The sequence below is a fragment of the Triturus cristatus genome, chromosome 9 (assembly GCF_964204655.1).
Source record: "Triturus cristatus chromosome 9, aTriCri1.1, whole genome shotgun sequence".
In the NCBI taxonomy this organism is placed as follows: Eukaryota; Metazoa; Chordata; class Amphibia; order Caudata; family Salamandridae; genus Triturus; species Triturus cristatus.
In genome coordinates, this window is record NC_140592.1 from 549,035,970 (window position 1) to 549,054,011 (window position 18,042).

At 40.4% G+C, this 18,042-nt stretch overlaps 1 protein-coding gene and 1 long non-coding RNA gene across 7 annotated transcripts in view; one reads left to right on the forward strand and one right to left on the reverse strand.

The window, feature by feature from the left end:
• Positions 1-18,042, reverse strand: part of SCYL1 (SCY1 like pseudokinase 1) — a 1,795,032-nt gene that overhangs the window by 696,210 nt on the left and 1,080,780 nt on the right. The gene's annotated exons all lie outside the window — the stretch shown is intronic.
• Positions 2,621-9,361, forward strand: LOC146798267 (uncharacterized). The gene is made up of 2 exons (XR_014969137.1): positions 2,621-3,060; positions 7,168-9,361. It is a non-coding gene; the product is annotated as an uncharacterized LOC146798267 (long non-coding RNA).

Below are 18,042 nucleotides of genomic sequence, written 5' to 3' on the forward strand. Positions count from 1 at the left end.
GATTTGGTAACATCGTCGTGTGTTACTGTTAGGGACATTTCTGTATGAAAGAGGTGTATGGGTAGTGAAGGCCGCCTGTGAAATTTTGGTCTTAGGTACCAGGAGTTCACGTGAATTCTGATTACGCTTATCACTGGAAAGGTAATAGGTGTCACCTAAGCTTGTTAGAAGGATAAGGTAGAGGGATGTGCTACTTTATTAACAAATGAAATAATTCTGTAGTAGGGCAAATTGTTTGCTGCTCTCGGGAAAGACAGAATTCTGTGTGAATGAACTACATTTTCCGTATGAATGTGCGTGAATGATATAGCATTCAGGTTAATTGTGAAACTCTGGTTTTATTTCTCAGGAGCAGAGCGTCTCCAACAGGTGTCTTAATTCTAGAGAAATGGTTAGCTAATGCTTGTTAGAAGGGTAAGGTAGAGGGAAGTGCTACTTTATCAACGGAAGTAACGATTACGTAGTAGGGCAGATTGTTCGCTGCTCTCGGGAAAGATGGAATTCTTGTAAGAAAGGTCAATAACTATTCTTTTGTTAGCGAAACAGATAATGGTGGCGTTTTTTATGTCGTTACTAACAAATTTGTGAGTCAGAAAGCACGTAAGAAAGTTTGCCGGTAAATTTTGTAAAGGAGGGGTCTGCAGAAGCAGGAGTAGCGAGAAAAGCTGACGTTATAAAGACCGCGCTGGGATTGGCTAGTCAGTAAGAAACGTAAAGGCTCCTGATTGGTGCGTTAGTGTGAGTCGCGCTGGGAGTGGAGAATTACAGGGTGACATAGACGCTCCAGATTGGTGCGTTGGTGTGAGTTGCGCTACGATTGGTTAAAACAACAGAATAGTCGTAGGGAAATCTAGCGATACATGGAAGAGAAAATGATGTATTACGATCCACCAGAAAAAGTCCTGGTTCGGAAAAATTAAGAGCTTATTTAAAAAGGACAAACCGATTGTGACTAGAGAGGGACAATTGCTTCCTCCACCGAAATCGCCTGCATCTTTAATGATTGGAAAATATGGATATCATACATGTGTTTGGTTAGACAATTGGGCGAAGTATACAAAAGATGATGGAGTTTTAGCTTTTCCAGAACATGGTTCGTTCAATTTAGCAGTATTGAGGAATTTGAGAGAAAGAATGAAACTGGAACCGAGACCTAGACCTACTCAGTTTGAAGCTTTGACAGAATGGGAAGATGAGATGTATGACAGAGAACGGCAGCAGAGTGGTGGAAGGTACAAATACATGTTTGGTAGATCGTACGGACAAGAGAATCATGATGATAGAATGAGGAGATGGCGAAGTGCAAATATGACTGATGGTATGTTTCCTATCAGAAATGCTTATGAGACTAGTAGTAGAAAATGTACTGAGAAGAGAAATAAAACAGGATCAGTAAGTTATAAGTATGGTGTGCATGAAACGGAGGATGATGGTCTTGTGGACATGCTTTATAAAAATCCGCCCCCGTACCAACAGAATTCCACATTATTGACACCAAGTGCCCCAGTAAAAGAATCGCCACTGAATATAAAATTTGAAACAATACCACATGAGGTAGAAAGAAATAATCCTTTCAGAGACACAGAAAATATACGACCTAGTAATATGGTTAATGAAAATTCAGCTGAGTTAGCAAGGACTACATTAGAATTTACTGAAAAGATTAGGGAATTGACTAAAAATATGGAAGCTGTAACTGTCCCTGTAACAATAGGTCCTGTAATGCCCATTTTTGATAAACAAAAGGATAGTGAGCTTTGCCTGACGATTCCTTACAACAGTTATAGAGGAAATGAAATACAAAGAAGAGATTCCAGAGAAAATCAATGGGGACAAACGGTAGGTATTTCTGAACAGAGTACTCCTAAGAATTTGACAGTAAATCAGAGTTTAGTGAATAGAGCTGTTAAAATCGATAAACTTGAGGTGTACATAAGCGGCGTTCATTTATGTTCACCACAACCATATTGTTAAAAGTAAAATAACGATCGTGAATATTACCTGCGCCATCTTGTTTAGTGGGAATTTCTATGTGCACAAGCTACAGCCATTTTAGCCATCACAGCCATTTTGTACTCTGTTGGTCACCTTTGTCTCACCCTGTCCTTGCTATCATCCTTCTGACTCTCTGACCAAACCCGATATGTGTGCTGGGGGCTATAAACCCCATTGTCACAACAAACCTCAGTGCCACTTGCTGCCACAAACTCGTTTTTCCTCTCATCTCTGTTTACAGGCAAACCCTTGGACACCAACAGGTTCCAAATACCAAACAGACTCTTGCAAACAGGGTTTATTGCACTGCAAACAGCAAGACTTGTTTTTGCCAACAATGGGACTTGTTTTTATCAAAAGAACAGACTCTTAGATCTGGCCGGTCTCACATGTTTTAGACCCAGAAGTAAGGTCCAGCTGCCAGATAATATTGTCTGTTTGGCCTGGGTGGGAGGAGAATAACAGTTGGGCTTGTGTGACAACCTGCCCGGGGCGGGGACTCCAAGCTTGTGTAACCATGTTGATGAAACAATGTTTGGCTTGTGGGACAACAATGCATTGTGTCAAAATCTGTATAAAAGGAAGAGCCAAAAGAGATGCAGTTAGAACACCTCCCTCAGACATCCCGGTGTCTGCAGTTGATGTGATCTCCTCATGAGAAATAAACCTTTTTCTTGTCTTCCAGTTTCCAGCGCTTGCCTCATTATTTTGATAGCGAACCCAAAGTGAATTAGAGGTGGAACCCTACCAAAGGCAGCATTGAGGGTCTTAGGAGACTCGCTGCTTTTCACAAATTGGCGACCCAACGTGGAGGCTCATCAGCGACTGGTGGGTCCGGTAGAGAGGTCCTAACGACGGAGTGAACAACTAGTTATTGGAGTTAACCTGCCCTGAAAAGACCCTCGTCTGGCTGCCGATCAACTGAACTTCACCGGTTCCGAACGAACCTCTCTCGAGTGACCTACGGACCTGACTGAGACCTTCAAGGAACGCCGTCATTGATTGGAGTAAGAGGACAACCAAGCGCTGGAAAGGGAAGACGAAGAACTGTCTAATACGGTCCGGGTAAGATCGTGAAAACGACTGCTGTCGAATGATTGATTGTATTGGAATTGTTTGGATTGAATACTAGTATTACGCTTTATTTTAACTTGTTAGCTATTTGGTACGTTGGTTCTTTTTGAGATATTCTCTGTTTGCAAACAACGAAGAATAGGAATATTCTCTCTTTGCAGGCAGCGAAGGATAGGTAGTGCGGACCTTTGTCCACAATTGTTTGAGATCTTTATTTGTCCGATTATACGTCATGCCTATCTTCTCCCCACTGATTGGTAATTGGTTCAGCCCGGACCGTTTGTTAGAGGTCAGTCATCCGGCACCGCCGGAGGGCACCCCTAACAAAGACATGTACGTTAAATATGGATTAGCCTCGTGAATATTGATTGATTGTTTGAACAGAAGTTACTATTTACAAATAGTAAAGGGCAGGTAATGCAGACTTCCACCACGCCTTTCTTTTCTAAAAGTTGTTGGAAAATGGTTGTTTAAGCTCGAATCGTTTGTTAGACATAAAGTACGGTATTTGTCCCATAATGTATGGCTCATTGTGGAACAAAGACACAAAGCAGAAACTCGATTTTCAGTGGCCAGTAGAATGAGTAATTCAACTCTAAAAAGTTAAAAAGATGCAGTACACAGAAACAACGCTAAAAGAATAGTCAAGATATGTTTTATTTATTTGCACTTCTACAACATAAGCAATTTGTAAGATCCTGGCGTTTAGGTATGTCAATGAAGAGGACAGTAAATTCAGCCTCTTTTACTTCGCAGCTCCTTGAAGGAGCAAAAGCACACATATTTCTCAATAAACATTTTGGTACTACTATTGTATAGTTTCCAAGGGAGTACTTTAGCCAGATATTGGTTGACTGTGAGCTCCAGGTGCATTCTGGTTCTTGGGGTCCTAAACATCGTAATCTTTTTTATTTTGTACACCATGTGTTTCACCTCCCTTCCCACCCACGTTCCACTCTAATAATCTTGCCGACCTTCAGAGGGGTTTTTCAAATGCTCCTGGGCCTTACCAGGGGTATGCCATCCAGTCTAACATTAGACAGAAGTGAGATGTAAATCTATTAAATGAAAAGAGAAAATATCTTCCCTAACACATTGCTTGCATGGCCAAAGCCAGGGCTCGGAGAAACAGCACAAGAAAGCTCATTTTAAGTGTTAGCATTTGATGTTCTTGCACAAGTTACATGACCTGAATGAGCATTTAAGGAAAGTCTTGCTCTGTTTTAACCACCCACAACCTCTTAGAAAAATATGGAAAAGCTTTTCTAGGCACCGCATTTTAGGAGTCAGGCGCAAACACATATTGCATTTTAGAAAGACACAGCTTCTTTTATGTCATATAGAGTGGTGCACCCTACACAAGCATTTAAGGCATGTCCTAGTCAGTGGTTGCGGACTCCATGGGTAGGTCTGCCAGCCCTGGCAGTTACAAATCTGTGGTTTCCTGGCACAGCTGTGCCCCCACGTTTTTGAACTGGAGCTGCACTGTTTCCCCCATCCGCCCACAAACTGATCTTCATGCAAACATTAAATGAGTTTGTTAGTGGTCTTGCCACTGTAGCCAAGATGTACACCCTTAGAAACAAAGATGCACCCAATGAAACTCGCCACCTCCTATAGTTTCCCTATTCTGTGAATGGGGACAGCCCCAGACCACTGTAGATTGTTTTTTTTTTTTTAAATAGCATTAATCCATCATCCCCCTACCTTATACTGAATACCTCTGGCATCTGACCTTTACCTACACGCGGTCCGTAATGCTGCACTTGAATGATCTATGTAGTGAACGTTCCGCCATTAGTTAACCTTGCCGCACTAACAATCTTTCTGGGCTTCAATACCAAGGTGCTAAGGACTGCATCTCAGAGATGAGTCTGACTCATGGTGGGTTAAAAATCGTCATCATCACGCGTATTGATGTGCTTTAGATGCTGCCCCCCCCTCTTTTTCTTTAGGTTATAGCGGTGTTTCAACTGAAGGTTGGAAAGGCTTAGCACACTGTCTTTTATGCGAAAATAGGCTAGTGTTATGAAATTGTGCATTGTGTGTAGTGACTATCTTGGAGTGCGTGAAATGTTTGTATGGTATGTATGTGTACGTGTCATGTGCATATGGGTCAATATGAGAACGCTTTTGTATGGCTGGGTTGCTAACCAGGTGGCCAAATGGGATGTGAAAAACAGGCCCGAACCTGGTGCCCACATGCGAAAGACAAATAGCATTTTTATTAAAATGTGACACATTCCTTACTAAAAACGTGTCTCCTGGAAGCCAGTGAATAGGAGGGCAGTTTACATCAGGAGCTTGAAGGTTTATTGCAGTACAAAGAGCCCGGCTCCAGCAGGTATCACAAATGTGCGACCTTTCACTTTCCCTAGGAACACTTTCTATCCTATTTGGACCGAAGTAACGCACACTAGTGAGAATGATGAATTTGATTTATGTACTGACCAAATGGAGAAGTGAAGGGTCCTCTGGGTTGGGGTTCATCCTATCTCCCTCCACCCAGAAGTTAGAGACATTGTCATGTTTCAGATTTACCCCTTCTTCTTCCATCCACATAGAAACATAAGAGCTGTACCATTGCACATCTGACTGGCATCCCTACTTTACACCTATACCTCAACTCGGACTATCGTTGCTAGATGTTGGGGGACACCACTGTGAGTATTAGTACGACTGTGCTTGTGTCCAGACCTTAAAAAGAGTAAGTATTTTCAAAAGAAGGTCACCTGCTTAGGTCATCTACTGTCAAAAAGGGGGGAAGGAAGGAGCCTGGCCCCTGGGTAAATTAAATGAACTATGAGATGCACGATGTGCATGAAAAAGTCCTTTTGTGCAACTAACCCTGCGTTTTTCGTCGGTTTCTGTGCTTGGTACATGTATTGTCGCGTCCTATTCTGTATTGTGTGTATACAAAGACTGTGCGTTTTATGTTTTCCTTTGGCTTATGTGCTTATTATGCGAATTGTCCTGTACTGTTCTACGTGGTAAGTGCCCTGGATAGCTTGTTGTTGTGCACTCTCTCTCTCTCTCTCTCTCTCTCTGAGCCTACCTACGCTGTCCAGGAATGACCATGCTGGGACCAACTCCATAAGACAACTGGGTGGACTCACTCTTAGCCATTCACTTCATAAAATGCTGTGAATACCCTTTTGAATAAATGAAGACACTGTACCTCACAAGTACACGTCTAATTGGCTTTAACACAACAGTGTTTGAACAAATTGACAGGAACAAAATACCATATTATGCCATGTTACTGCCCCTCCTTTCTGTAAAATGATGGAATTTCAATTGGCTGAAAATGCAAGGACGGGTAGACTGATGTCCCCTAATCTGACCCTTAAAAGGGGGCTATAAGTTGGTGGCTTTTGTTTGAATGCCTTAGTGGCACAAACATCATCGTTCATGTTACAACAAACATTGCATATAAGTTGTAGGGACATAACAAGTCCTTCATTAACTAGTGAAGTAGCTAGGTTGTAAAGGATGATGTAAAAATAAGAATAAACTTTACAGAAAATGATTTGAACTAAACTGTTAGGAATGTTGTAGTAAGCCCTGCTGAGTGGGTGCTGAGGTCAAGATGTTTAGTTAAAAGTAAGGAACATTGACAGGATGGGACAGTGCTCAGCCTGTGTACTTTATGCTGCACAATACTAGGAAGGGTACCTGTATGCCCATGGTAATAGCGCATCACACTTTTTATTGTGGTTAGCAGATCTTGAAGAAAATAGAGCCCTGCAGGAATTTGTTTGTAACAACAGGTTTTTGCTGGAGAAGTCAGTTTAAATTTGACAGGCTATATAATTAATAATTTTAGATTTCTTGCCACAACCATAAACGTAAAAGGAATGGACACAAGAGATAATACGTATGCTGGAAATTCCTAGAGGTGTTTGCAGACCTGCACAACAGTGAAGGTTCATGAGTGAATAATATACACAGATGTAAAGATTCAGAGTATCCATATTATCTTCCTTTTAAGTAAATGATACATATTTCCCCAGCTGCTTGGGATTGGGAGTGAAAACTAAATTATGTAACGTCTTCCCCTGCCAGTACTCTAAAAATTCGTTTTATACTCACTACTAGATTCAGGACGCCCTCCAGTCATTGGAAGAGAGAGGTCGGACGCGATGCACAGCCTGGCTGCTAGTCATGAAACGCCTATGACCTCGACCAAGGTGGAGCCGCAGAGCAAAAAGATATGCTGGACGAGGCACTATCACCGACAAGGATGAAAGAGAGAAGTGCTGTCCAGAAGCCCCCAGCCTGTTGGTCTACTTGTGCCTGAAGTCTCAGCCCATTGGGCCTAATTGGTGGGCTCACTTGTGTGGAGTCTCTGCCCCACCCCCCCTTGGTCCCTCTCCAGTCTGACCCCACTCAACCCTCTCTTCCTTTGACTCCCCCAACCCCCTTTTTCACATGGGGTTTTAATCCACTTGATGAAGGAACAGTGCACGAAGATAGAATAGGGTTAGTAGGGAAGGACTTCACGGATCAAGAATAGGGTGCGGGTACCCTGTCTAAGGTACCAGCGATAAATTCGTTAGTGAACAGGGCAAAGGGACGGTGATCCCAGAAAAAGAACGACCTCGCCCTGCAATGTGGAATCTGGATCCGAGCTGGACGGATAGCTCCACCGCCGGTGCTCAACAGCGCCAACGCTAGATGAACAATGGCAGCCTACCAGTGATGGCTCACTGTAAAGGACACTGGGAAGAAGAGCTTTGACAAAATTCATTCCCTGACCATCAATTATATTAGGTTGAATTTCTCCCCCAATCACCTTGTATTCATTATGCCCCAAATGGACAAGAAAAAAGTTTTCCTTTGAAATTCTACATCAATTGCATCCATAGTGTCATTGTATTAATAATAGCATAGGAATACCATACCATATGGAAGAAAGAGGAAACTGTGTATCACAAGGATTATACAACGCCAGTTGCCCTCATGAATATACTTATTAGTTTGGCTCCTCACACAGTCCCGTTCTCAATAATGCACTTAGTGGTCCTTATCTTACAAAACAATTAGTATGATAAACTTGGTTTTTTGTAAGAAAGAATTTACTGCATCATCTAGGAATTATGCTCATCACCAAGTTTAAATGTGTGGTACAGCAAATACCCTTTTGTATACACTGTCTCCCAGTTTGTTACATTCACTGCATAGGTTATTGACAATACTATTTGTACTGATAGCGATCTTCTTCTCCTGCTGTCTTGTGCATCTGCCTGTACAACCTGTATGCCACCAAAAACTACAAATGAATAGCCCAACTGCATGTTTAGCTATGGGGCAGGATGTAAAGGGACTTATGGCGATAAATATTGACAAAGAAAAATGGACTTGATAATGATACCATCCTCTCCTCTACCACCCTCATTCCCCTCCAACCGATTACCATTGTTGGTTACCCATCCTCTGCTTCAAGTATAATCATGTTAACTTGTACACCACCACAACAGATGAACCTGAACAAAAATGACCTAGCTTATGTTAAAAAGCGGGGACTGTTAAAATCGATAAACTTGAGGTGTACATAAGCGGCGTTCATTTATGTTCACCACAACCATATTGTTAAAAGTAAAATAACGATCGTGAATATTACCTGCGCCATCTTGTTTAGTGGGAATTTCTATGTGCACAAGCTACAGCCATCACAGCCATTTTGTACTCTGTTGGCCACCGTTGTCTCACCCTGTCCTTGCTAGCATCCTTCTGACTCTCTGACCAAACCTGATATGTGTGCTGGGGGCTATAAACCCCATTGTCACAACAAACCTCAGTGCCACTTGCTGCCACAAACTCGTTTTTCCTCTCATCTCTGTTTACAGGCAAACCCTTGGACACCAACAGGTTCCAAATACCAAAGAGACTCTTGCAAACAGGGTTTAATGCACTGCAAACAGCAAGACTTGTTTTTGCCAACAATGGGACCTGTTTTTATCAACAGAACAGACTCTTAGATCTGGCCGGTCTCACATGTTTTAGACCCTGAAGCAAGGTCCAGCTGCCAGGTAATATTGTTTGTTTGGCTTGGGTGGGAGGAGAATAACAGTTGGGCTTGTGTGACAACCTGCCCGGGGCGGGGACTCCAAGCTCGTGTAACCATGTTGACAAAACAATGTTGGGCTTGTGGGACAACAATGCATTGTGTCAAAACCTGTATAAAAGGAAGAGCCAAAAGAGATGCAGTTAGAACACCTCCCTCAGACATCCCGGTGTCTGCAGTTGATGTTATCTCCTCATGAGAAATAAACCTTTTTCTTGTCTTCCAGTTTCCAGCGCTTGCCTCATTATTTTGATAGCGAACCCAAAGTGAATTAGAGGTGGAACCCTGCACCAGGCAGCATTGAGGGTCTTAGGAGACTCGCTGCTTTTCACAGAGCAATAATGACGACAGAATCAGTACCAGGATCACCAAAAAGTTTAGAACAAACACGAAATGAAATGAATCCTGTAGGTCCTACTTCCGATGAATTAAGCGAATGGTTAAGGAGTTTACAGCAGAAAGATGCTGAACCGCGTCATTTAGACGTGTCTAAATTAAAAATAGTCTTAGAAGAATTAATAGTAGGAACTATTCCCACAACAAGCTAAAAGCCTATCAAGATGAAGAATTAATGTTTTTATGCAAAAGTATAACATGGAGCGCAAGAAATTTACATGAAAGACTAGAAGTGGCAAATGAAATGGGTATTGATTTTGAAGAGGTAAGTCATTACAAAAACCATACAGGGTAGATTTTTCTGAAAAGGACATTGAAAATTTTAATACTACAGGACAAACAACTCAAATTAAAGATTTAATCATTTTACTAAGAAAATGGGGTGATGTGACAGATGGTTTCGGAAAAACGAGACGATGTAACAGAGAAAACGTTTGCAGCTTTCCCAGTAAGAGAAAAAGAAAAAGTGGTAACTGAATATCCCATAAGAGAGATTCCAGGCGGAGGTTATGTACATGTTCCCTAGACTAGATAAGATATTTTGTCATTTACCAATGATTTCCCTCGACTGCGCGAGAAGCCAGTGGAGTGGTATAGACAGATAGACAGATAGACAGATTTGTAAAATTATCAAAAGTACTATGGATAGATTTAAATAGTTTATTTGACATAATTGTACCAGCAGACCTATGGACAGAATGTAAGATCACAATAGCTTGGCCTACTCAAGAATACCCTAGAGATCCAAAAACAGGTGCCCCTGATCCAGAAGTAATGAGAAAATATGAGCAAGTAGTCACCTTTCTGAAAAATAAAGTGCCTCCTAAAGAAACTGATTGGGTAAAGATCGATAAAACACATCAAGTAAAAGAGTCCATACACGCATATTACGAGAGGTTGATTCAGGCTTTTAAGCAATATAGCGGTGATGAGAAGGATTGGAGTCATTTTGTATATCGATTTGTGTATGAATTGCGTCCTGAAGTGAAATGATTAAACAGCATACTGTAGATTGGCAAAACAAAAAGCTAGATGAAGTATTACGACATGCCAAATATTTTAGTGAGGAGATTGAAGCAAAGCAGCGTAAATGAAAAGAAAAAGCTATGTGGGCTCAGGTAAAAGTAGCAGAAAGACAGGAAGCTCAATTAATGGAACAAGCAAATGGAACGAGCATGAGACAAAAACCCAATTTTGGGAAAGGAAAGGGACAGGTTAATATAGACGAAGCTAAAAAGAAATGGCCATGTCATAATTGCGAAAGAATAGGGCATTGGAAAACCGAGTGTAAATTTCCCCCAAGTGCTAATGGTGATAATGCATTATTGAATCCACAGTTGCAGAATGAGGTGAGTTGTCAGCCGCAACAACAGCAGCAGGTTGTTGCCCAACAGAGTCAGGTGCCAAAACCACCTTCTCCACAGAGCGTAAATCCTCAGAAATACAGTACTGAGACAGGATTCCACAACGAAAAACAGGTAACTAAGTTGCCGCGCACTAGTGCTGTTTCGCAGTATTGGCTACAAAGCAATGAGAGTGAATCAGACAAAAGCTATTGACGGTGCCGAGGGGAGGAAGAGGAGTGCGTACTTGGCGCAACTCTAGAAGTAGACCGGACAGGCCCTTTTGTGGATGGAAAGATAAATGACGAAAACATTACTTTCCTAGTAGATACTGGTGCTACTCGTTCAACTGTTAGGTCAACTGATGTTAAAAATCTTCCTCTCTCGGATGAAACAATCCAAGTAGTTGGCGTATGCAACAGACAGATAAAAACGTACCTTACTGAACCAGTCAAAGTTAGCATAGGGAAATTCTCTGAAATGCACCGCTTTGTTGTGTGCGATTCAAGCCCTGTAAATTTGCTAGGAAGGGATTTGCTGTGCAAAATGAATTGCACAATATTCTGTACTCCTGATGGAATAGCTTTTGAAACTCCTGACGAGGATGTACTGTATAAAATGACAATACCTAATATGGAAACTGAAATTACCGAGGCATTTGCTGTATTTGACCCCGAGGAATTGCCTCAAGAATTGAAAAAGACAGTAAAAACTGAGGTATGGGATTTCACAGGAGAAGATGTGGGACTAATGAAAAACGTAGATCCCGTAAAAATCGCTGTAAAAGAAGGAGTAAGTTATTCAAATATTCCACAGTACAAACTGACACCCAAAATAATTGCAGGAGTCACTCCTATAATAGAGAAAATGATCAAGCAAGGTATTTTGAGAGAACTAATGAGCAGTCCATGTAATTCACCAATTATGGATATGAAAAGCCTAATCGAACTTTTAGAATAGTACAAGACCTGAGAAAAATAAATAAAATAGTTGTATCCTGTTGTCCCATTGTACCAAATCCATCTGTGATTTTATATCGGATTCCTCATGATGGAGAATGGTACACTGTGATCGATTTGTGTCATGCTTTCTTTTCCATTCCATTGCATCCTGATAGTCAGCAAATGTTTGCGTACCGGTTTGGTGAACGTATCTTGGCATGATACCGAATCCCACAGGGGTATACAGAGAGCCCCTCAATATTTAATCAGATATTGAAAAAGTCATAGGAAGATTTAAAAATGCCTGAAAGTTCGGTACTGGTCCAATATATTGACGACTTGTTGGTAGCGTCACGGTCTAGAGAGGCATGTGTAGTGGATACCATTGCATTGCTAAATCATTTAGCAGATGGAGGACTTAAAGTATCCCCATCGAAATTGCAATTCTGCCAGAAAGTAGTACAATATTTAGGCCATAAAATTGAAAAGGGATTGAGAAAAGTAACTGTAGATAGAATCAAGATAATTAAAGGAATGAGAGCCCCAATTACCCAAAGAGAAGTAAGAATGTTTCTTGGAATGGTCGGATATTGTCGTCAGTGGATTAAGTGGTTTCTCCTTAATTGCAAAACCTTTGGTACGCTTGACAAGGAGTGATGTAAAAGATCCCATTGAATTGAATAAAGAAGAGTTGCAAGCTTTTAAACAATTGAGAGACAGTTTATGTGAAGCACCGGCATTAGGCATGCCAGACTATGAGAAGGAGTTTGAACCTTATTGCAGCGAAAGGAATGGATGTGCACTTTCAGAATTAATACAGAAACATGGAAAATTACGAAAACCAATTGCATATTTTTCAGCTATGTTGGACACTGTAGCAGTAGCATTACCTGGTTGTCTGAAAGCTGTAGCCGCTACTTGTAAGAGTCTGGAACAGAGTGAAGGAATTGTGATGGGATATCCTGTAAGAGTGTTTGTACCTCATGATGTGGCAATCCTTGTAACAAGGAGCCGCACTCAGTTCATGATACATAGTCGGCTGACTACATAGGAGAAAGTCATTCTAGGTGCAACAAATGTGAGCCTTGTGAGATGCCTCAATGTGAAGCCTTCAACATTGTTACCTGATGCTGAGAATGTGGAAGTCAGAGATGACGTGGATCATAATTGTTTGGAAGTACTTGATTTTTGTACCAAACCACGTCCTGATATAAAAGATGTATCTTTGGTAGAGAGTGACTATGTGATGTTTGTGGATGGATCATGCTTGCGAACAGATGAGGGAATTCTGAGTGCAGCATATGCAGTATGTACAGTAGCAGCTGTACTGGAAGCATCTTGTTTGAAAGGAGTAACATCAGCCCAGGTTGCTGAACTTTTTGCATTAACTAGAGCATGCAAGTTGGGAAAGAATGTGAGAGTGACTGTGATCACCGTCAGTATGGTTTCGGTGTGTTGCATGACTTTGGGCACATTTGGTCCCAAAGAGGGTTTATGACATTGAGTGGAACTTCTATAAAGAATGCTGAAGTGGTTGGAAAATTGCTTGAGGCGATACAGCTGCCTAAACAGTTGGCTGTGGTGAAATGTGTTGCTCATACTAGGTCTAATGATTATATATCAGCTGGCAACCAATTTGCCAATGATATGGCTAAGTATTGTGCTCGAAATCAAAATTCGGTGAACAGAGGGAAAGAAATAGAAATTAATTCATGTCCCTTGTTGTTTACTAACACTGTGAATACATGGGAGGAAGTGAGACAGTTGCAGGAAGAAGCAGGAGATGAGGAAATGAGGCAGTAGGTAAAAGCAGGATGTGCACCAAGGGAAACAGATCATGTGTGGGTTTATCGAGATGGAAGACCAGTCATACCTGGTAGCATGGTTTCTCCCATGGCACAGATGTATCATGGACAAGCACATGTAGGGAGAGACGCAATGATCAGACTTTTTAAACAAACATGATATAATGCAAAATTCAGACTTGTAGCTGAAAGCCTTTGTCAAAGATGCCTTATATGTCAGCAGTTCAATCCTGGAATGAAAACAGTGGTAAGTCTAGGAACGACAGGGCGAGAAGGAGGGCCTTTCACCAGAATGCAGATCGACTTCATTGAAATGCCCCCCTGTAACAGGTTGAGTTATGTTCTAGTGATGGTTTGTTTGTTTTCTCGATGGGTGGAAGCATACCCAACTAGACAAAGTGATGGAATCACCGTAGCTAAGCTACCATTGAGAGAGTTCATTCCTAGATTCGGTTTTCCAGTCACGATGGAGTCAGATGGAGGAAAGCATTTTCATAATGAAATCATGAAATTAATTTGTGAAGCATTGAATGTACAACAAAAACTACATTGTGCCTATCACCCAGAGGCTTCTGGTGTAGTGGAACAAGTAAATGGCACCATTAAAAACAGACTAGCAAAAATGTGTTTAGCCACAGGTTTGAAATGGCCTGATGTCTTGCCTCTAGTACTCCTGACTATTAGATCTATTCCAGATAGGAACACAGGTTTGAGTCCCCACGAAATAGTGATGGGGAGAGCAATGAGACATGTATTCATACCAGTCAACAAGCTGTTGCCTATATCTGATGACTTGGCGTTGGATTACTGTAAGGGGTTGGCTGATTCCGTTCATTCTGTGTTTCATCAGGTTAGATCGGATGCCACCGCCCTTGAAAAGAAGCCAGCTCATGATCTAAGCCCAGGTGATTGGGTGAGAATAAAAGTGCATAGAAGAAGGAATTGTTTGGTCCCACGTTGGGGAAAACCACGACAAGTGATTTTGACTACGACGACAGCTGAGAAATATGCAGGAGTGAAGAACTGGATTCATGCTAGTCATACATTGCGAATTCCAAATCCAGTGGATAATAAAGAAGGAGAATACTTTGAAGAATCTGATACAAGTTCTGAATCAGATACCGAAGAAACAAGAACAGGACAAACTCCTGAAAGGGGGGAGTCAGAACCAAATGTGGCTTTTGTTCCAGAGAACCTTCCATTGAGAAGAAAATTACAGATTTCTGACACCAGCTCAGAATCAGATACTGAACAAGCACAAGAATATACGAGAGAAGATAAAAACAGTGAAGAGACAATTAAAGAAATTGTTGATAAAGTACCTGATGAAAAGTTAGGAGAAATTCCACCTGAAATAACAGAAGTAGATGGACAGGTATCAGATACAAAGAGAAAGGCAAAGATTGTCGCGGAAGACCCCCGAGGAGATATAGGGAAATCATACATCCAGGTAGAAGAAGGGACAGCTAGTCAGCAGGAAGATTGTGTGGGAGAACCACGAGGAGGGACAGAAGTAGGTAAGAAAAATTAAGTGGTGGAAAGAAAGACTACTGAAAGTAAAAACCAAGTTGAAACTGAAACTGAAGATAGTGACGAAGAGGTACCAGAGGGTCGAGTCCTGAGAAAAAGAGCATGGAGAACTGAAAGATGAAAAAGGAAGTAAATTGAATAGGTCAGCAAAAGACAAAATTTGGCCAAACAAGATAAAGAGATTGAGATACAGATTGACAAGAGTAAATTCACCCAGAGCTGAACAAGTGAATGAGGTGTCTAGCCAGGGAAAAACAAAAGACATTGAACAGACACCATCAGAAGAAAACAAGAGAACGAGAAGGCCCAACCAGACGTATAAGTCACAAGAATGGTCGTATGTGGCACTTCCTGAAGTACGAGAAGAGGTCGATAGTCAAGGAGATCTGAAGGTGACTGTACGAGGAGTGGTTGAGGAAGACGAAGAATCGGAAATCCTGAGAGTTATCTTGTCCGATAGTGGGGAAGAGATGGATGTTCAGGAAATTCTGAATCAAGACTGCGAAAAGAAAGTGAAAGACGATCAAATGCCAAATTGAAGAGACAAGAATATTCTAAAAGGAAGGAAAATCAAAACTTACCGGAAAAGACATAACTGATAGAACCAAGTAGGTGCTTAATGCCTTGGGTTAGACAAACTAGTTGTGAAGTAGAAGAGTCCAAGTCAAAAGACACTGATCATTTTTCGAAATGGCAAACACAGAAAATAGAAAATCTAAATGTGTGTTTCTTAGAAGATGGTTTAAAATATGTTGTTGTTGTACAGGATTACTAACACTTCTGTGGAGTGCGTCAGCTTTAATGGTCTCATTTAAGGTTACATTTGAAACAATAGAAGGTCATAGTGAGAATAAGACTAATATAGAAAAGACTCCGAAGATTTATCCGACTAAAATAGATAAGAATTACTTACATAAAGATAGATCAATCACTGAATTTTCTAATAATGTTTTTTCAAAATTATTGTATGAATATGTCAAGACTATGGACGTAAGGGACTGCTACATATGTATGCAATCACCTGCATCAGTATCTTAAGGGGTGACCTTTCACCACCTCCCTGTAACATATGGAATAACATGTAGTGTATTAGCAAGTCTGTTTTATAAAATAGGGAAATTAAAATATTATTTTTTAGATGTAGATAACATTTTCACAAGCACCTGTAGTTGTTAAACTGAATAAAGTAAAACCTGCTAAAGTATTAGGTGAATTTTTTCAGAAACTAAGGAATTAACATTAGAATCAATATTTAGAAACAATCTAACTTGTAGTCTGAAGAGAGAGGAAAAGACTTTCTTAGATATGGTAGAAGAAAGGAGACTGAAAATGCAAAAGAAGGTATCTGAGGGAAAAGAAGAAAAGACAGTCTGGGATGTTGAAAGAGAAAAACATTTGAAGGGAGAAGCTAGTCCAACAATAGCTTTAGATTGGCCTCAGAAAGGGAAGCTATGTATTAGAAGAAATCAAACTGCATATGACAACTATTTTGTAGGTACCAGTGATTGCCAGAATACTTATAGAATTATGGGTGGATGGGGATTTAAAGGTGGGAATGATCCGGTATTTCCTGGATTATATTTTATCTGCGGGAACAAAGCATATCTAGGCCTGGTTTTCCCAAAGATATTTCATGTGGGAAGAGGCGAAGATAGTGCACATAGAATAGGTAGTCAACTAACACGTAGAAGAAGAGAATCTTGGTCAGAAATTGTAGGAGACATTTTTGGAGCACTGATACCAGCAGTTGCAATATCTCTGAATGCACATAAAATTAGAAAATTATCAACAGTAGTGGATCGTTTGTCAAAAAGCACTGCTGGAGGATTTTTATTGGTAAATACTGAAATGGTTGCCTGCGAGCCATGGTAATGCAAAATCGACTTGCCCTTGATATAATTTTGGCAAAAGAGGGTGGAGTCTGTGGAATGCTGAAAGTTCAACATTGTTGTACTTACATTCCTGACGAAAGTCAAGATCTAAAGACATATATAAAGAACATTACTTATTTGCATGAAGAGATTGCACCACTGGAGGTTGAAGGTATTTGGGAAAAGATTGGAAAAAGGTTTTCTTCTATTAAAGACTTTCTATTAAAACTAGGTAGTACATTCATAGGTAAGGTCTTATTTCCATTAACATGTGTAATATTTTTACTATTAATTCTGAGATTAGGATGTTTATGTAGTAAAAGAAAGAAAATACGAAATAACATAAAAAGAGAAACTATAAAGAAAAGAGAAAAAGAAAGAAAAGAAAGAATTTGAAGAGGTAGAACTAGAAGAGTGGAAAGAAAATATGTATAAAAGGGCAAGAGAAGAAGAGACAGGTGAAACAGTAATGTGATCTAACAAAATTTGTGAGAACTGAATTCATTTCTTTTAATTACATTTTATAAAAATTTTAAGGTAGTGTCGTGATGTTAAAAAATCACCAAAGCCCTGTGTGTGGCATGATAATTTGCAAGTACCCAGGCTGGAGTAGAACGCTACATTACGGAACGTAGTGATGGAGCAGGTAAAGCAAAATTTTGTATACCTCCTCTATTTTGCATGAAAATACTAATTATATAACCTACATATTATAATTTACTAATGGGTTGATGTATTGTACTAACCAACACCTGCATACACAGATTACATGTTGGACTTATCGCTATTTGCATGGCAAAATAACCTTAATAACTAATTTCGTACGCATATTAATAATAATATATATGGTAATAGTATATTGCATGATTTAGGTTGCTTTTGTGATGTTTGCATTCCTGATTGGATCCAAAGGTGAGACTTACCGCTTTGAATGTCGTTATATGCCAGGAAAATACTAACACTTAAAGGAATTAGTAAGGGGTTAACATTTGAATCTTCATTTCTTTGTATTAATTATTC